The sequence below is a fragment of the Scyliorhinus torazame genome, chromosome 2 (genome assembly GCF_047496885.1).
Source record: "Scyliorhinus torazame isolate Kashiwa2021f chromosome 2, sScyTor2.1, whole genome shotgun sequence".
Taxonomy (NCBI): Eukaryota; Metazoa; Chordata; class Chondrichthyes; order Carcharhiniformes; family Scyliorhinidae; genus Scyliorhinus; species Scyliorhinus torazame.
In genome coordinates this window covers 92,236,986-92,255,754 of record NC_092708.1, presented here as the reverse complement: position 1 = coordinate 92,255,754, position 18,769 = coordinate 92,236,986, and the positions used below count along the sequence as shown (strand labels likewise).

General features: G+C 45.6%; 1 protein-coding gene across 4 annotated transcripts in view; it reads left to right on the top strand.

Annotated features, from left to right (window-relative positions):
• The window catches only part of fign (fidgetin), a 61,818-nt gene that overhangs the window by 14,887 nt on the left and 28,162 nt on the right, over positions 1-18,769 (top strand). Inside the window, exon 4 of one of the 4 annotated variants that reach the window (XR_011934456.1) lies at positions 5-1,123. The exons of the other annotated variants lie outside the window; for them this stretch is intronic. The gene's annotated coding sequence lies outside the window, so the exon portion shown is untranslated. Of the gene's footprint in view, positions 1-4; positions 1,124-18,769 lie in introns of those variants that run through there. 4 annotated transcript variants of the gene reach the window in all.

The following is an 18,769-nucleotide window of genomic DNA, read 5'->3' as shown; positions in this document are numbered from 1 at the left end:
CCAGGTCACAGAAGCAAAAGAAGTGGCAGCAAGCAAACACATGACCTTCAGGTACCAGCAAAAGTGAGCAGCAAACACAACCTGCAGAACCTCTTGAGAGATGTGAAGTGCTCTCACAGCTAAAAATGCCAATTCCTTATTAGCAATAGCCTTCAGCTTTGCAGCCAGAGGCTGCTCACAGCCAAAGGGAGTAAAAATAACTTTCAGCATATAACCACGAACAGAGCTCTGCCCTGGAAGTGTTTGGTAGGACAGACAGGCAGCAGCTGTAGCTGTATTGGAAGATAGCATTTAGGCCCTGTAGACACTGAGCCCCTCACCTCCCTAACCCGGGGTGACTTCCGACCTATGGCACCCCGCCCAGGCCCGTCCCTCCCTGAGGGGTCATTCCCCCCAATCACCCACCCCGAGCACTGGGACAGTGGCACCAGTGTCCCTGGACTGCATGCCAGGGATTGGAAATGACAGCTCACCTCCTCAACTCCCCTCAGCAGCCATTGCGCTACCTTCCCATTTTTGAACAGGAGTGCTAAACGGTTCCCACGCGACCTCTCCCTGGGAGCCGGTTGGTTCCCAGGAGGCCATTAGATTTGGCTTCCATCTTGTTAATGAGATGGAGATTGCTCTTAATTGTTCTCAATTGGTGTCTCATCACGTCTGGGCGAGATCTTGTACCCGCTAACGAGAGCAGGCCGGTTAGATCGTGAACCGATTCGCGCCCGGCTTGGATCCCTATTTCGGCCTCTCACGTGATTTAACCGCCGCCCCTGGATCTGCCGGCATTTATTTCCGGTCAGAGTCCAACCTGTCAAGCAAACCATCATTGCAGTGACACTGGCGGAGTGGAACTACTATCTACTCTTTACTTGAAACTGAGTGCAAGTCCTGCATTTTTGATATTATCTTTGCTTTTTGTGCAATGGAGAGGAGAATGGAGGGTAATGTTGCATCCTTGCCCACTAACAGCAATACTCCTATGACGTATAGTGATTGGGCAGCTTTGATTCAAAGATATAAAAAAAACTTGTGTTAGCAATCTTAAAACAAAACTCAGTCTTATGAAATACGTCTGGCCTTTACAGCATCTTTGTTCAACATATAGAAGGAACTGTGTTTCAAGAAATTGTGAAGTTTTAAATAAAAGAAAGTTTGTATTTTGTGGGTTTGTTAGTAAAACTATTTTTACATACTGTTGCATTTACAAAAACCTATAACATTCAGAGATGATTTAGAATGTTTGTTTTTATGATTTACTTGTTAACAGAAAGGCACGTAAAAAATCCTGTATGAAAAATAAATATTAGCAAATCTTTAGCATTCATAAGCACCAATTCTAAATAGAACTTTCATGCATTTATTTTAGTCCATATGAAATAAAGACTCATGGATTTCTAAATTAGTTAAAGATTTCATCAGCGGTCCAGGCGAAGATGTTAATCAAGTCACTGAGTTAATATTGGTTTATTGTTAATGTATAATATACTAAAACAGCCTCTTGGAATTAAAGAAAGAATGGGAATTTATGTGTTAAGCTGTGAAAGCTAATTTCTGATGACTATATAGCGTCATTATCAAAAAGATGTTTCTGAAAGTCATGTTTATGAGTCGGCAGGAGATAGACCGTATTAGCTTGAAGATTATTAATGAAGTTTCAGCTAATTTGCAACTGTTCTTGTCAAATGATTTTTATATATCTGTATAGTAGTCTATTGTACGTTAGCTGACAGATACCTACACAGCATTTCCCTGAGGTTTAATTTAAAATATTCTTAGTCTTGCTGATCTGGTCAACAGCAATATGCGAATATAGCAAATGTACTCCATGATATAAATTATTATTATAAATGGACGTTTTAGGTCAGTCTCACCAAGTAATTATGGTTTTCATTCCATAAAAATGCGTACATTCCTGAAAAAGAACAGACTAGAAATGTTTCAGTCATAGAGAAGAGTTGCAGTAGAAATTTTATTAATGCAGTTTCTCTGTCAAACAGCAATAGATGTGTCTTTGAGAATGACAAGGAACACAGAAACAAGACACCAGTCATCTTTTGGATACTCTGTTTTATAGAATAAGGAATACATTCATTTTCCTCTCATAGTTAGGCCTGGGTAATAGCTTAGTGGAGGAGAACACACTATAGTGAACAGATCCTTTTGAAAAAAATAAAACATGTGCAGCTTTGCGGAATTTGCTATTTGACAATAGATAAATTATGAGTACAGTGCGTTAAACAGGAAAGTGAAATATTCATAAATAAACATCAGCAATGTGTTTTCTCCATTTCTATTGTGATATTTGTGTGTTGTGCTGTGATTTAAATGGTATAATGAGCTGCTGGATCTTAAATTTAAGTTATTGGTTTCAAACCTAAATTTCTCTAAAAACTGGTCGTTCAAAATAAAATCACTGATTTTCCCCCCAGATTTAAATGCCCATTATATACTGTAATCTTAGACTGTATCATACTGACTGGATCTCGATGGAACATGAGTTGAGAACAGTGGTAGGTGGAAAATATACTAATTGGAGTCTGGACTTCATGCTCATGTGTGCCTACAGAGCATGTAAGTCATTCAGTCCAGTGTCATTCATTAGTTGTCCATTTCCAAAAAAGAAACTTCCTGCGCTTTGCCATGTTTACTATGAAGTATAAATAAAATTTTTAGTGGCAAATATATTTTCAGACTTGTTGCATGCTCATACATTAATGTGGCCCACAATTTCCCAGTAGGTATTACAGTTTGGTGTATTTGATATATGCTGAAAGGAAAGATAGTTCATGGCATTCCAATTTATGCATTTCTCACTAAATGATTTTTGGATAGTTTCACTCCCATAAATTCATAATGCTTCTTTGCTTTCAGAATTATTTTAGAAAACCTTTACCTTCTATCCAACGCAAGTGAATACATTCTTTAAGTATTTGTTAGATATGGTTTGTTGCAGGAACTTTCCAACTTTAATACTTGACATTTAGCAGTTCTTAAAAGATGGAATTATTGGACTGTCGGTGCTGTTTTCTTGTGGCATTCAAATCCATTTTGACTTTCAGTGATGTAATTGAAAATAATGTTATTTTTATAAAAATGCTGTGTTGATCTTAAAGTTTTGAATTTGTTCCTACCCTGGGAAGAGATTGCAATGCAAAAAGTACTTTGGTCTTGGTAAAGAAAACTGCAGGGTTATAGATTCTCTCGGTTTTGGTGGTGGAAGGAATCAGAAAAAAAAATAGCCGAGATAGGGTTTGAACCATATCTATTTTTCCTAGCATCAAGCATCTGCAGCATTCGAATGTGCCAGGTTTATGTGTCACTTTCTGGAAATGATTAAAATGGTAGTACTGATCAATTCAAAGCTCTGACGTTTAAAGTAATATGTGAGACCGAGAACAAACATTCAATTGTTCACTATTAACTGGTACTAATTCTAATAGTGAATAGAAAATCGGATTTCATATTCATATTTTTCCCTAACATCATTATTCTTTGCATGGTTTGAACAGTAACTCCACTCAAACTACCTGAATTGTAAAGCAGCATTGATTTACATGCACCTTTGAAACATTTTTTAAAGAAACATGTTATTTCCTGGTAGCTACTGTACATAAAAAAAAGATCTGCGATTGACAGCATATCCTGAGCTACTAAGTTTCATAATGTGTTCTCACATACTTGCCTTTTATCATTAGCTTTAATAACTGTATTCTAGTGCTATCAATTTAAATGATCTGCATTTGACATGAAAATTGCAGAAAGTTCCAAAAGGTGAAGTCTTATCATTGTGTGCAATCTCTGGAGAACTAGAACATTGACCAGATGACTTGCCTGCTATTTCCCCATCATCCTATTTACAGCACTGGAATGCACATGAACAAATCAGCTTATTGAAACAAGTTCCTCTTGTTGATGTGCTTCCAGCTCAATATTAAGGAAGAGTCGGGAATGCTTGCAGATGTTTGTGGAAATCCCTTTTGACTCTGGCGCTGTTTAGAGTTCATGTGTGCATCACATCGGCTGTGGAAAGTTGCAGGGAAAATCTCAGCAAATGACAAAAAAGCTTCAAATCTGATTTTGAACTGAGCATGTTATAATCAATCACTGACAGAGCATTATTATTAAAGATGCTAGCATTTCATTTTTCTAAATTGTTTTGGCTACAGGTCAAAACTATAAAAAGTCAAACAGTGGCTTCTGTGTTTCTTTCACGCATGTCTTGTAAATTTGTGCGCAATTTTCCAGTAACCTGTTTCTGTTCGTAATAAATCTGAATACAGGGGGTAGTACATTTTATAGATTTTTAATGAATCTGCTTACAATTTATGACCTGGCCTGCAAAAACAATTAAAGATGTCAAATGGACCAACAGCTTTAAGGCACTTTAAAAAATATTATGCAGTATTGTCTTCTGTGGTATTCGAAGTTGTACCATAAAAGTGCAATTATGCAGTCCACATTATTATTTGGTCAATTAAAGGATTTTAATTATTTAATATTTACAGTAATAGTGTCAGTTTAGTCAGCTGCCATCAGCAGAGTTCCAGATGTGTGTTGTTAAAGCTGAAGAATTGGGTAGGTGTTGCAAGTTAACAAAGCTGAGTATTACATGCTGGATAGCTTGCTGATAAATGTAAGTTTGCAAATTTGTTCCAGCTTTCATTTCTTCTTCTTCCCCTCCTTTTTCTGAAGCGTGAAACAGATTGAGAATCTCATTCAAATGTTCAATGTCAGTGATGATATTACTTTCTGTTGTCATACAGCTTTATAAGGTAACTGCTTTTTGATAGTTTTATTAATATATTTCATACGTGTGAAGGTATTCTGTGACAGCAAAGAGATGTAGAATAATTGGAATTACAAAATCTTATTGCACAACCTGCCGTTATGACATATTTTGAGATTAATCTTCTGTTTGATTTGATTAAAGTTCATACCAAGTTTTAGGTGCAAACAGAACCCCATTCTTGTCAGCTAAAACGTGCTTCCTATCTTTGGTTGAATTTAAGCTTCAGTTTCTCTTTTATGGCAGGCTCACGGTAGAATGGAATTAACATTGTTCAGTGTTTTTTGCAGTTGCGCCTCTAACTTTTAATTCATATGTGGTTTATGTGTTCCTTTGCAATTAAAAACGCTTAACCTTAATCACCAAAGTTATAAAAATAAATACAAACTGATTTAAAAGTCATTTTGTCCAGCTGTATTTATGCTAAACAACTGTCAAAATGGAAAATAAATAATTTACTTCCACAACAGCTTAATATGCTTCGAGGAAACATGCCAAAGAATCCCATTAAAGTGCAGTAACTGTTGTTACATATGCAGTCACTTTGCATACAGAGAGATCCCACAACACAGTAACAAGATAGGAACTTAGGAATTAGGAGCAGAAGTAGGCAATTCAGCCCTTCGAGCCTGCTCCGCCATTCAATCAGATCATGGCTGATGTCTCCTGGTCTCAAAGCCTCCTCACTGTCTGTTCCCCATATCCCTTTAACCTGTTTTTTGAACAGAAATATATCTATATCTCTTGAAACAATTTAATGATTCGGACTCCACCGCGCTATGAAGCAGTGAATTCCACAAATTCACCGGCCTCCTCATCTCAGTTTTAAATCTACCGCCTCTCAACTGAGATCTGTGACCTCCTGTTATAGATTGCCCCACAAAGGGGGATATTTAGTCTACATTTACTTTATCAATCCCTTTTAATATTTTATATACCATGATCAGATCCCCTCTCATTCTTCTAAACTCCAGCAATATAAGCCCAAACTGTTTAATCTCTCCTCATACGTTAATCCCTTCATCTCCAGAATCAATCTGGTGAACCTCCTCTGAACTGCCTCCAATGCCACTGCATCCTTCCTCAAATAAGGAGACCAAAACTGGACATACTACTACACATGTGGTCTCGTCAACACCCAATACAATTGCAACAACACTTCTCTACTTTTATACTCCTGTCCTTTTGCAATAAACGCGAACATTCCATTTGCCTTTCTTATTCCATTTTGTACCTGCATATAGAAGATGAATGAGCAGTTCATCTGTTGTTTAGATGCTGCTGGCTGAGGAAAGAATGTTTGGACAATATACTGACAGAACTCCTTATGAATATTCCAAACGTTGGTGAGAGTGGATGGTCATCCATTGGTTTCAATGGATAGGAAAATGGTGCAGAGTGTGGAACAGAGAGAGGGCTGATCCAATATTGCTTATTGTGCACTTTTGTCTGAAGTTCAAATAACTTCTTTTGATTCCTTGAATGTTGCCACCAGTAAGACAATGTGGCACTGGAATGTCAGCCCAAATTATAAATTTAGGGCGGCTTGAACCAAAATCTTACTGACTTGGAGGCACGAGTGCTGTCACAGAGCACAGCGAACACTAAAATACACACACATATTAACATTGATTAAGCCTACCCACATGAGGAGAATGGTACGAGCAACAGTTAAAAATGGTGTCGGTGATGCCAAAAAAGTCCCAAAACATTCCTGCCGGTCAAACTCTTACTCTGCCAGTACACCTCACAATGGGAGGTTCTTATCGCAGGCAGGTGGAGTACTACTTTAAATCAGATGTCACTACTCATGATTGTATTTTAATAAGAACACACAGGGAGTCCACACCGAGTTAAAATAAGAAAGAAGTTTTATTAACAAATGAGATATGTACACTTCCCAGTAGACCGCTACCGGGTTCCTCGCTGGTCGGTGACTTACTGGCCAACCTTATATTCACTGGGTAATTGGGCTACCCCTCCCCTAGTGGGAGGAGATTGTACTCCGCAAGGTAGACAAGCATTCCCACCCTGTAGGACCCAGTGAGGGGTATTACAGGTATCACAATGCCATTTTAACTAAAACATTTATAAGACCAGCGCATTGCTACAACTGACAGCAGCAAACGGTGGCAATCAAAGGTGAAACCAGAACAGGCCAATTTGTCTTCTCCCCAGGGACACAGTAAGAAATCCTTGGGCCTCCACGACCATGTCCTTGCATCTCCTTCCTGGCCGTGGCATGTGCAAATATCCACTCTGGACTAACTTTGTGATGGGGGCCATTCTTCTACACACCCAGTATCCTCAGTGTTCCACTTTCGGCTCCAACCTGCTGGTTTGAGGCAGAAATTTAAAGAAGAGCCAGAGGTAAAATGTCCGAGGCCTCATGCTGATGTCTTGATGTGTATTTCCCCGCTCTGCACCGATGCTGTCCCAACATGCACCAAATTAAAATCAACCTTCATGAATATTTTTTGCCCAACCCTTAGAGGGTAGAAACATTGAAATCCTGTAATGAAGGGATTAGTGCTTGCCTGTAAAATGTTTGAGATTAACAGAGCAGTTGCATATTTTATTAAAATATAATGGGGTTCAGCAATGGACAAAGTTTCCTCTAGTTTAAATGAAGCTAGCGATTTTCTAACGAGGTTCCAAAATTGTTGGTAAATGCTTTTAAGCTTCCGTAGAACATGTTTTGTGCAGAGCTATGTGGTATACTTATAAAGCATTAACTTTTGCATAGATCTGCCGCAATCATTGTGACACTGATCTTTGCCGTTCAAATGTGTAATCAGGAACAGAGCTGAGAAGCTCTTTAGCAAGGGAACTGTCTTTATCCTGGGAAGAAGCTTTGTGCGACCTGCTACACAAACATTTGCCAATTACAGGGCTTTTGAAGTCACATGATATAGTAATTGACAGGCAGAGAAACAAATCATAAGTATATCAAAAGCATTGATGATTACTAATTTTACAAGGCTAGCAGTGAGCGCAGTGCAGTATGTGGAAAGTTGAGGCGTGCTAAAGCTTGAAATAGTTAATGCTTTTAGACTTTTGTCTCCATTCAACATCTTGTGCAGTAACACAAATACAGTATATGTTTATACCATTAGCAGATTATGCCTTGTCACAAGGTAATTCTGATTGATTGACAACACTACTAAACCAACCACAATTGCGTACTGTTCTGTATTTTTTAATACACAAGCACTTTTCTTTGTTATTGATGCAGTCAGCCTCTTCAAAAAGATTTGGATTGACAATTTTTTTTGTGGAAAAATAAAACCGATTAGGAGGTGTAATCTAATCACAATAAAGGTATGAATTATCGCAGATTTCAGCACTTTCCAAAAGCTATTTAACCCATTATAGATTCTATCGTTCTGCAAGGTATGTTATGCCTTTTCAGTTTACTTGATGCAGATGGATTTGTTTGGAATTGAAAAAAATAAATCCCAACATGCACAATTTAATCAAATAGCCATAGCAACAGGGATTATTGACGTTGTGAAATGGTTATGATTGAATTGGGATGGGATTGCTGAGTTTAACACACCTTCCCCATTTATACTATGACTCCTTCATTGTCCTGCAAATAAAATGAGCACATAATGTGGAGCCTATATTTTGCTTAGAAAAACAAAAATGCTGGAAATACTCAGTAGATTTGACAGCATCTGGAGAGGGAGAAACATTGGTAGCCAGCTCAGTTTTAGTTCCAGGGTTCAAAGCAAGGTTGTGAAGCCCAGGGTAACTGTCGAGACGCTGGAGGAGGTTTTTTGAGGAGGTGGCGAAATGAGAGCTTACCTCCGGGAGCTCTGGGATTCCTGTTCAATTAAGCATGGTGGGCAGGTTGGAGGGCCTGTGGGAGCACCCAAGGCTCTGAGCGGCAGGCAGCCCCACTGGATTAGATGGACACTGCCACTGGAGATGGGAACCCTCAAGGTGGAGGTGCCCTTTGAAGACTTGTAGATTATATAAAGTATGCTATGCCCACAGCAGCCAGGCGATCAGAGTAGGGAGGGTACCTCTCCACAGAAAGGCTTTCGCCCACTGCTGTAGTGCTCCCAGCCCAGCAGATCCATGCTGGACTGCTTTGCAGATTGTGCCTCTGATACCTTCCCCGCCTCCGACCTGCCACGAGGAGGCCACCACTATTCCACACTGGGCGGGGTGGACCACCTCTCGGAAAATAGGCCGGAGGTGGGGTCGTGCGAGAAAGCTGGCACATGGATTATGGTAAGAAATTGTCAGCACGGCCACATCTAAACCTGTCTCCACATCAGAATGAAAATTCGGCCCAACATTTCAGGACAAATGACCTTTCATCCCATACATTGGAGGTGCCCCTGTATTGGATACCCTTGTGAAAGTACATGCCTGCAGCCATTCTCATATCTCCCGGTTAATTTCCTGTTGAAATAATTTAAAATGACAGTATGGAAAATAAAAACAGAATAACTTGTCAACATTAAAAAGATGGAGCGGCACGGTGGCGCAGTGGTCAGCACTGCTGCCTCACGGCACCGAGGACCCGGGTTCGATCCCGGCTCTGGGTCACTGTCTGTGTGGAGTTTGCACATTCTCCCTGTGTCTGCGTGGGTCTCACCCTACAACCCAAAGGTGTGCAGGGTAGGTGGATTGGCCACGCTAAATTGCCCCATGATTGGAAAATTAAAACAAACATTAGAAAGAGGAAAGATAGGTCTTTTGATGGGAACTCATATTACCAAAATTAGTTCTTCTCAAGGAGCAAACGCGAGCAAACCTATGGCTGAAATCACAGCAGCAGAAGTAGCTGTAAGTACATTTTGATGATAGAAATCTAATGCTTGGTGATTTACTCCATGCGTGGGGACAAAGAATCTCTCATGGTCTAGCAAGGGTGGTGGAGGAAATGTACTATTTTGAGTTGCTGACCTGATTGTTCCTGGGGAAGAATGTGACGTCTGTGTTCAGGACTTAATGGTAAGATACCATTTGCGCGTAGTCCCTGGCTGTGTAAATGTGAGTGCGCGTCTGGATTTCCGAGAGGTGGACCAGAGATTTGAAGGGTGTCTTATCTTCTCAAACGACCTAGGGAATCAGCCTGTCGAATTCAGGTTTGTCTTCATTAACAAATGCTTGAATTTTACAAACATTACCCTACCATAGAAAAGAAGGTTTTGACTTGGTCTGTGAGACTTTGGGCAACATATTGCACAGGTGCACAGTATGACCAAAGAAAAGTGATGGGGAATCGTTGGCATCTCCCACTGCTCCAAACTCACGTTAAGCTACTGTTTTTATAGCAAGTTCTTGTGCATGACTCACTTCCAAATCAAACTGCATCCAGGGGAGATGAGTTTTATTGAATCCTGTTACGACTCTGGTAGCATTTACACAAGATTATTTACTCAGAAGCTAAATCCAGTCTGCAGCAAAACCCCTCTGGGAATATACCATTTAATAAAACAGAACAGTGCTTTAAGAATAACCTGTGTGCCAGTCCTTGACAGGTAGATTTCAGATTGAGACAGGTAATGTTCTCATTATACCTGTCCAAACAAATGGGTGATTTTCATTTAGGAATAGCCTGCCAATAGTTAATAGACAGATACATTTCAGAAAAAGCACCCAGTCCTCAGCTGGTACCTGTCCAAACAGATATTAATCTCTGCATTCTTTTAGCCGAGCAATATCTGTGGGGTATAAGGCTTTTGTCTTAGTTCTTTTATCTTATGTTCGAGGTTGGATTTATTAATATTGAAAAGAGAGTCTGTTGCAGATCTTGATTGCATTTCAGGAATCCCATCTCATTTATTCATCTGTTTTCACTTAGTCACCTTTAATGTTTCCTAGATTCTGTGCTGGCGAGCTCAGAAGTGAACCAAGCAGAGATTGAAGGATAGATACAGATGCCAAAAAAAAAATCCCGGAACAGGAAATAGGATAGCATTTATTCTTTGTTACATGTCAAAAATTCAAGGTCAGCTGAATCGGAAGAGGATCATGCCTGGACACTGCACAGCCACTTCGTCTTTTATAGCATATTTTTTGGAATGCAATAGTTATGTCGCTTTATATTTCCCTGATCATTTCACCAAACATTTCCCAAGACTGCAAGTCAGATTAAGGTCTAAATGCTCCGCCTCGCGACGCCGCAAACGTGAAACGCAATCAGGTGGAGAATCAGGCATCCAGACAAAATTGAGGTCTGCACCCGGCACCGATTGTGGCGCCATGCTCCGGTCCCTCACTGGTGGCGATAACGGGGTTTGCGCCCCGCACCAGTGGGGGCATGCAAAACTGGCATTATGCATTTAAATCTATTCAGCGCATTTGACGCACTGTGCTCCGGGCCTCCGCGATGTTTTGCCCCTCTCAGGCAGAATTCCCACGTGTGTGATTTGCTGCAGGTACTTACAAACGGGGACTGGGCACCATGGCTGCTGAGGGGGAGAGAGAAGGTAAGAAAAGTTTGAAAAACTGATTAAAATTGTAAAGCTTGCTTGGGGGGGGGGGGGGGTGGGGGTGGGGTGGAGGGATTGCTGCCAGGGCCGAGGGTATAGCAGGGAGCGACTTGGTGGCAGCTTGCACCATTTGGTACAAATTACAGGTCCCAATCACTCTGCTAACTGCTCACTGTGTCCTGTAAATGTTCACAGAGCCATTTGGCAACCCACCCAGGCCACTCCTCTTGAAACCCTCCAGCTGACTCATCAGTGGGATGGGCGTTGATGTGTTTTGTACTCTGGGATAACACAGGCTGCAACTCGATGCAGCTTTGACCAAAAGATACTCCAGACTTTGAAGTAAGTTCACTGTGATTTATTAAACCATTAGCACAGTTCTCCATGAGTTCGACTCTCCTGCTAATCTTGCTATAGTAACTCAGTCTAACTAACCAGTCTGCTCTAAGCCATCCGGTGGGTGTGATGCTTCTGATCTGCCCCTGTCCTTCTCTCTTGAGTGTCGCCGGTGGAAAGAGACAGAGCATGTGTGCCCTGTCCTTTTATATGGATTGCCCCCTTGTGGTAGTGTCACCTCTGGGTGTCTTGACTGCACATTGGGGTATCCTATTCTCTGTGTTCATTAGCTGTATCTCTGCATGTCATGACATCTCCAGTGCTCCCTCTAGTGTTTACTTAGTTGTAGTGTATTCACATTAACCCCTTGTGTATTTACAGTGATGCATATCACCACATCCCCCCTTCTTTCGTGTTACATATTTTCTGTACTTTGTTGAAGAAAATTGTACAAAATAGGTAGATAAGTGATGACATGTACAAATCATGATGACAGTGATGATTATACAATACCAAATAATATTTATGAATCCAAAGTTCATGAATTTATATGGTCGAATGGCTTTCTTGTTTTGTTATTGAAGTGTCGATGTTGATGTTGTCATTTCCTTGTAAACGGCGTCAGTGTCCCTGTGCTTAAGGAACCAAGAAGTCATCAGGAGGAGTTCAAATGGTCAAATCACTTTGTTGTCTTATTTGGACTCTTTTTGTTTCGATGCATGTGGTAGCGATTCTTGATGTCATCTTTCCTGTCTGACCTGGACTGGTGTCTGTGTTTGCGGCATTGATGCCGTATGTCAGCTGCCTTGAAAGCTGGTCTGCATGTTTGTAGTGGAGTAAAAGTGAATTTGTAAGATGCATTATCATGCCATGGTATGTCTGCACACATGCCATTGGCTTGAGCTGTGCTGTCACAGTGTCCTGCATTGGCAAAGTTGTACCATGTCGTACCAGTCGTTGTTCCAGTGTTGTTGTCGTTGTTGTGCTTGTTGTGTTTGTTGCCTCTGGTACGCTTCTTGTTGTTGTCTTTTGTGTTGTTTTTGTAGGCTTTGTTGTTGTGTTTGTTGCGCTCAATGACCACCCCGAGTGGATAATGCGAGTCCTTCACAAAGTTACTTGTGTCAGTGTCCTTTGTGGCATCTGCTGTTTCATTGAGCGTGCCGTCTCTGATTCCTCGGCGCTCCCCGTCTGGAGTCAGGTCCGGTTCACTGGAATCATCTTTGGCTTGTCGATGCTCCCCGTCTGGAGCCCTTTCTGGTTCACCTGAATCACCTCTGGTTTCTTGATGCTCCACGTCTGGAGTCATTTCAGGTTCTTGTGGAGAGGCTCGAGTAGATGAGGATTGAATTAACGTGGTGTCACTGGAGTCACTAGTAGCCTCACTTTGATTGTCGAGTGCCTCTGTACATACTAGCTGAGATCTGTCAGTCTCGCTGAGATGTCGCACATCTTGTATGGGAGTTGTGAAGCCTTTGTCACTTGTCGCACATACAGTGGTAGACCTCCAGTGTCTTCTTGTCAGTTAGATGAGCTGGGTAGGCTGTCAGAGTTTTCTTCTGGTGGCTCAAATAATCTGGGTAGACTGTCATAGTCTTTTTGTTGTTCTCGTGACCGTGGTAGACTGTCATAGTCGTCTTGCTGTGCACTTGAGCATGGCAGACTTGCATCGTCTATGGTCTTGTTCATGCAAGGACTGCGCGCTGGTGTCTTGTGTTGCTTCCATTGTGGAATCTGTCAACGAGCTCGCTGTGGAGGCTGGTATCGCTCTCTCTGTGGAGTCTGGCATTGTTCCCTGTGTGGAGTCATGCAGTATTCTCGCTGTGGAGTCGATCTGTGCGCTCTCAACGGAGTTGTGCAGTGGTCTCGCTGTGGAATCTGTCATCGCTTTCTGTGCGGAGTCGGGGACTCTTCGTGGTGCGTGGACCACCTTTCGTGTGGAGTCGGGGACTCTTCGTGGTGCGTGGACCACCCTCTGTGTAGAGTTGGGGACCCTTCGTGGTGCGTGGACCGCTGGTTTGGCGTCAGGTCGCTCTCTGTGCGCTTGTACCGCTCTCTTTCTCTTGGCGTCAGGCCGCAGCAGAATCCTGTTCTCATGGGTCGGGATGTCGTCTATGCTGGGCTGAGGATCCTCAAATCCGAAGAACTCAGCCGTGATTGTGTCGGATTTGGTACTGAGGTCGCCACGTCCAATGATGAAATCATCGTCTGAGTCGTAGTCTTCAAGGACTAAATCATCTCTTAGGGCGGTGCTAACTGCTTGTTGCAGGGTTCTGCGGAGGTTACTTTCAGCTACTGGTCGAATTTCAGGCATTGTGTTGTCGTTCCAGGTGAAAGAATCGCGTTTTCTGGCTTTAGAACTTTTTTTCACTATTTTGGGACATTTCCCCTTTAAGTGGGCGTGGTTCGGGGCCTCTGATGTCATGACGCGGCATCTCGCGCATGCGCAAAACACTGTTTTGCCGGTTCGCGTCTTCTGGGGAACTGCGCATGTGCGTCTCCTTTCGCAAGATGGCTGCCAATCAAAACTGTTGTTTGCCTCTGCTGCAAGCCTACCTTTGCCCCATGGTGAGTATAGGCTCCAGTTTTACCGATTTATTTTGTGTTTACCTCGCAGTAGTTTTCAAACTTGTCCAGGACTTTCTGGAAGTCTCTCTTGTCCTGCCCTTTGGAGTACTTGAGAAGATTTCCATTGCACTTTCACCCGCAATGGTGAGTAGAAGATCTATCTTCTCAGCATCGGCCACGCCATCTAGGTCGGATGCTACCATGTAAATCTCAAATCTCTGCTTGAATACACGCCAATTGGCACTGAGATTGCCATGGTAACTGAGCTGCTGAGGAACCGGAATCTCGATCATCTTGCCTGGGTGCTGTTGCTGGTAGTCACGGATCTTGCTGAGTTGAACTATATAGATTCACCAGGCACTACCTGTACCATGATGTGTTGTGTACTCTGGGATATAACAGACTGCAACTCGATGCAGCTTTGACCAAAAGATACTCCAGACTTTGAAGTAAGTTCACTGTGATTTATTGAACCATTAGCACAGTTCTCTATGAGTTCGACTCTCCTGCTAATCTTGCTATAGTAACTCAGTCTAACTAACCAGTCTGCTCTAAGCCACGCGGTGGGTGTGATGCTTCTGATCTGCCCCTGTACTTCTCTCTGAGCGTCGCCTGTGGAAAGAGACTGAGCATGTGTGCCCTGTCCTTTTATATGGGTTGCCCCCTTGTGGTAGTGTCACCTCTGGGTGTCTTGACTGCCTATTGGTCATGACCTATTCTATGTGTTCATCAGCTGTATGTCTGCATGTCATGACATCTCCGGTGCTCCCTCTAGTGTTTACTTAGTTGTAGTGTATTCACATTAACCCCTTGTGTATTTACAGTGATGCATATTACCACAGGCGTGGTCAAGCTCAATCAGTGGCCCACCAGGTGCTGCCACTCCTCAGTGCACTCATCAGAAGCACAGCCCCACTGCAGGAAAAGCAGGATAATAGCAAAGCTCACCCAAACAAAGAACACATGCACCGTAGCCTTTGGATATGTGAAGGGTGGAGCTGAAGTGAAACTCAGGGTCACCATGTAGTCTGTTGGATTTTGATGGGCAAGGGAATACGCATCTTGATCACATGTCTTTTCTCCCCGAGAATGAATTTTGGAGTACAGCCAGGAATGCGCGTTATCTACCTGGCCGCGGCTGCCGTTGCGTTCACACGGAGGCTGGAAGCACAGGGCCTGCTCAGGAAAGACCCTGCACAAGAGAAGCCTCCCCCAGAAGAACAGGGGCCAGCCAGCGAGGCTCTAGTCCCGGCCATCCAACAGGCCGAGGAAGAGGTGTGAAGGAGGTGCCATATCAGAACATGTGTATATATAGCCAGAGCCTGTCCTTCGAGGAGCTGCCGGACTGCGCCTTCCGCGAAAGACTTCGGCTAACCAGGGAGACCGTCCGCCACCTGTGCCAGATGGTGGCGTATCTGGCACCATGGGAGTATGGAGGAGGATATCCGTTCCCTGTGGCCGTCAAGATGATGGTCGCCCTGAACTTTTATGTCTCTGGGTCTTTCCAGGGACTGAGCGGAGATCTCTCTGGGATCTCTCAAACATCCGTACACAGGTGCATGCGCACTGTGATGGATGCGCTACGCACCCGGGGAGCAGACTATACAAACTGCAATCTGGACCAGGCACACCAGGATGCTCGGGCAGCAGGATATGCTGCCAGTGCTGGCATGCCCCAAGTCCAGGAGGTGATCAATGGCACACATGTCCCCTTACAAGCATCGGCTCATCAAGGAAGAGTTTCTACACCCTGAAAGTGCAGTTGATGTGTGACCACCAGCTGCACATCATGCATATCTGGGTCCGAAAGGCAGCACGCACGGTTCCTGGCACCTTTGAGCGCTCCCTTGGGTGAGGGATTGGCTCTTGGGCGACAAAGATTACTCGCTAAGGTCTTGGCTAATGGTGTCAGTCCGGAGGCCCCAGACCGAGGCGGAGAACCATTATATCGATGCCCATGTAGGAACCAGCAGCGTCATTGAGCGGTACATTGGCATCCTCACGATGCGTTTCCGATGCCTGGACCACTCTGTTGGGGTGTTCCAATATGGCCCTGGAAGGTCTTGAATATCGTGCTGGCCTGTTGCATCCTGCACAACATCACACAGCAGAGAGGAGACATGCTGGAGGAGGAGGAAGAATGCCAGGCCTCATCTAACGTCAAGGGTGTGGTGGGTGGCCAGGAAGAACTGGGCATGGAGCCCAGGCTCACACAGTAGGCCGCCCAATGTGTGCTCCAGGGCCACCGCACACAGGACAACCTCATCACCTCCAGATTTGCAACTCAGAGGCCTGGCCTCCTGCAGCTCCCCCCCACCCCCCCACTTGTCCAACCTTTCCATGCTCTACCCACACCAGCCTCCTTCCAAGTGGTGCCTCCTTCCCCACTCACATCCTTCCCTGTCCCGCCACCCTTCACTGCACCACACCTGTCTCTCCTCCCTTCACTCCACCTTCCCTATCCCCCCTCCCTTCACTCCACCTTCCCTGTCCGTCTCCCTTCACTCCACCTTCCCTGTCCCTCCTCCCTTCACTCCACCTTCTCTTTCCCCCTCCCTTCCCTGCACCTTCCCTGTCCCTCCTCCCTTCACTCCACCTCCCCTGTCCCTCCTCCCTTCACTGCACCTTCCCTGTCCCTCCTCCCTTCACTCCACCGCCCCTGTCCCTGCTCCCTTCACTCCACTTCCTCTGTCCCTCCTCCCTTCACTCCACCTCCCCTGTCCCTCCTCCCTTCACTCCACCTCCCCTGTCCCTCCTCCCTTCACTCCACTTCCTCTGTCCCTCCTCCCTTCACTCCACTTCCTCTGTCCCTCCTCCCTTCACTCCACCTCCCTTGTCCCTCCTCCCTTCAATCCACCTCCCCTGTCCCTCCTCCCTTCACTCCACCTCCCCTGTCCCTCCTCCCTTCACTCCACTTCCTCTGTCCCTCCTCCCTTCACTCCACCTCCCCTGTCCCTCCTCCCTTCACTCCACTTCCTCTGTCCCTCCTCCCTTCACTCCACCTCCCCTGTCCCTCCTCCCTTCACTCCACTTCCTCTGTCCCTCCTCCCTTCACTCCACCTCCCCTGTCCCTCCTCCCTTCACTCCACTTCCTCTGTCCCTCCTCCCTTCACTCCACCTCCCCTGTCCCTCCTCCCTTCACTCCACTTCCTCTGTCCCTCCTCCCTTCACTCCACTTCCTCTGTCCCTCCTCCCTTCACTCCACCTCCCTTGTCCCTCCTCCCTTCAATCCACCTCCCCTGTCCCTCCTCCCTTCACTCCACCTCCCCTGTCCCTCCTCCCATTACTACACCTCCCCTGACCCTCCTCCCTTCACTCCACCTACTCTGCCCCTCCTCCCTTCACCCCACCTTCCCTGCCCCTCCTCCCTTCACTCCATCTTCCCTGTCCCTCCTCCCTTCACTGCACCTTCCCTGTCCCCCTCCCTTCACTGCACCTTCCCTGTCCCCCTCCCTTCGCTGCACCTTCCCTGTCCCCCTCCCTTCACTCCACCTCCCCTGTCCCTCCCCCCTTCACTCCACCTTCCCAGCCCCTCCTCCCTTCACTCCACCTTCCCAGCCCCTTCTCCCTTCACTCCACCTTCCCAGCCCCTCCTCCCTTCACTCCACCTTCCCAGCCCCTTCTCCCTTCACTCCACCTTCCCTGTCCCTCCTCCCTTCACTGCACCTTCCCTGTCCCCCTCCCTTCACTGCACCTTCCCTGTCCCCCTCCCTTCACTGCACCTTCCCTGTCCCTCCCCCCTTCACTCCACCTTCCCAGCCCCTCCTCCCTTCACTCCACCTTCCCAGCCCCTGCTCCCTTCAATCCACCTTCCCTGCCCCTCCTCCCTTCACTCCACCTTCCCTGTCCCTCCTCCCTTCACTCCAGATTCCCTGTCCCTCCTCCCTTCACTGCACCTTCCCTGTCCCTCCTCCCTTCACTCCACCTTCCCTGTCCCTCCTCCCTTCACTGCACCTTCCCTGTCCCTCCTCCCTTCATTCCACCGTCCCTGTCCCTGCTCCCTTCACTCCACCTCTCCTGTCCCTGCTCCCTTCACTCCACCTCCTCTGCCCCTCCTCCCTTCACTGCACCTTCCCTGTCTCTGCTCCCTTCACTCCACCTCTCCTGTCCCTGCTCCCTTCACTCCACCTCTCCTGTCCCTGCTCCCTTCACTCCACCTCCTCTGCCCCTCCTCCCTTCACTCCATCTTCCCTGTCCCTCCTCCCTTCACTGCACCTTTCCTGCCCCTCCTCCCTTCACTGCACCTTCCCTGTCCCTCCTCCCTTCACTCCACCTTCCCTGTCCCTCCTCCCTTCACTGCACCTTCCCTGTCCCTCCTCCCTTCACTCCACCTCCCCTGTCCCTCCTCCCTTCACTCCACCTTCCCTGTCCCTCCCCCCTTCACTGCACCTTCCCTGTCCCTGTGGGTTTTGATTGGCCTCTATGGGAGTGGGAAGGGATGGGAGGAGTGAGGGACAGGAGTGATGCCAGGGGAATAGAGGAGGTGACTCACCCGAGCGGCCCAAAGGAGATTGTTCATCTTCTTTCGACAATGCGTGCCGACCCGGTTGATGAGGCAGACAGAACTGACCGCCTCGCCCACCTCTGCCCAGGCCTGGTTGACGATTGCGAGCTTGAGCCTCGTGTCCAC